This window comes from Odontomachus brunneus, unplaced genomic scaffold, assembly GCF_010583005.1.
Source record: "Odontomachus brunneus isolate Ranch 3 - 2012 unplaced genomic scaffold, Obru_v1 Obru_scaffold_001, whole genome shotgun sequence".
NCBI lineage: Eukaryota > Metazoa > Arthropoda > Insecta > Hymenoptera > Formicidae > Odontomachus > Odontomachus brunneus.
This window is the reverse complement of record NW_022639451.1, coordinates 6,333,736-6,335,731: the sequence shown is the minus strand read 5'-3', so window position 1 is coordinate 6,335,731 and position 1,996 is coordinate 6,333,736. Positions and strand designations below refer to the sequence as shown.

The window sequence follows — 1,996 nt, the reverse complement described above, 5'->3', positions numbered from 1 at the left end:
TTAAGGCTCCTGGGGAGTCGCATCGTCCATCTCTTTTTAATGACGTCAGAAGCGAGAAAACGCATGCTAAAAATTCCTGCAAAATACGTCGAGATAAACAAATATATCCACAAAACGACATTTGCGATCGATTAAGTACACCTCTAAAATACTCCGTACACTTTTCTTTTGTTCTAACAATCAACAGATAATTATAAAATAAATGTGACGTGCAATCGTCTTTTCTAACCTAATTTCCTCATTATCTTGTCATATTAATTTTCCGATTATCTATTGATTTTTATAACAAAAGGAAAGTGTACGGAGTATTTTAGAGGTGTACTTAATCGATCGCAAATGTCGTTTTGTGGATATATCTGTTTATCTCGACGTATTTTGCAGGAATTTTTAGCATGCGTTTTCTCGCTTCTGACGTCATTAAAAAGAGATGGATGATGCGACTCCCCAGGAGCCTTAAATATATACTAAATGATAACTATAAGATGCATAAATGAACTAGCTATTAATCAACTGTAAATTGTTATTTAATTGATATCATATTAATGGAGACGAATTATTGACATTGACTTGTTATCTTATAGATACGTTCCAAAAGTTAACTTAAAAACGTTAACCAATAGGCAACCTATTCTAATTGGGTTACGACGTCGTCGGGTCACTGTATCGATCGAGACGATAAACGTCGAAAGAGCAAATAACCATCGCGTATCGAATCTCCATGGCCATCGAAATTAATTCCCTGCCAAGGACTTTAGCCGCTAACGTTGATATTTATGTGGCAAGTTCGGGTGACGGAAGTGGCCGGAGAAAATCGATAAATTACGCGCCACTGAAAAATCAACTGAGAAATCGGTTTCCGCGCGCGATGCGATTGCGGAGGCGTCTTCCGTCTGTGCGACATTCCCCCTCCTTTTACGTTTCCTGATATTTTCACGGCAGGCTAGCAGCAACGCGGAACGTCCTGGTGGTACCTACAGTGCTCAACAGATGGCGAACCGAGTCGAGTGCCTTCTTCTCGTGAGAAGAATTCGATTTAACACGTATAAATATGCGGCCGGCGGACTCCACCACTCGTGCCTTAAACTAATGAGTAAGGAAAATATAGAGCTTTGGTAACGCTTAGCTATGCTCTAAGTAAAGCGAACCAATTTTTGAAGAGGTACAGGTCGTCCCACGGCTGTGCGAACTACTTTTTCGTGTGGCCAGGTGAAGCGATTTGCCTCTGCGATTCACGTAAAAGATAAGGATGTAAAAAAATATTTCTGACACGCGAGATGCTATTTGTATTAATCCCAAATATCTCGAGGATTTTTAACATTATTCATTAAACGTGATTCAACGATTTAACAAGCCGGCTATTTCGTGTGCACACATCATCTCGGTAGGAATTTAATCGTTGCAGCATCCCGCGAGACTATTTCCAATAAATGTTTGGCCGATAAGCCGCGCGCGAAGCCTTCGATACGCGATTAGTCATTCGCTCGTTGTATTAACACACAATCGACGGCTGTTTTTTAATCGCTCAACCGGTCTGCCGATCGAAAGATGCAGTGTCGACGACTGATTTACCGCGATCTTTCCCCGCTAGACCCGCGCATCTATTTCGGTCGCGTGACATAAGTCTTTCGTAATACGATAATTTCCGCGCGTCGAATTCTGTACACGCGCACGTACATACTTCGGCGGCGATGATTCACGCACAACCGGACGTGTCCCGCTAATGTTAACAAAACATCCTCGCGAGCACATAGTCACTCAGCTTCATAGAATCCCGCGTGGAAAGTGTTCGCCCGGTAATTTTCGCGAACGTGCCGATCACGAACGCGCGTCACGAATAATAAACAAACGATGAGGGCGCGCGAAAAATCTCCGCTCGCTCCGATGAAAAAACATTCCTGAAACGAATTAAATAAACAACCCTCCCTCCCTCCCTCTCTCACTCCCTCCCTCTCTCACTCTCTCTCTCTCTCTCTCTCTCTCTCTCTCTCTCTCTCTC

General features: G+C 43.0%; 1 protein-coding gene and 1 non-coding gene across 3 annotated transcripts in view; one reads left to right on the top strand and one right to left on the bottom strand.

Annotated features, from left to right (window-relative positions):
- Positions 1-1,996, bottom strand: part of LOC116853897 (probable Ras GTPase-activating protein) — a 552,848-nt gene that overhangs the window by 460,897 nt on the left and 89,955 nt on the right. The window lies entirely within an intron of this gene.
- On the top strand, positions 1,074-1,223 carry LOC116840704. Its single transcript, XR_004377402.1, has one exon. It is a non-coding gene; the product is annotated as a U12 minor spliceosomal RNA (small nuclear RNA).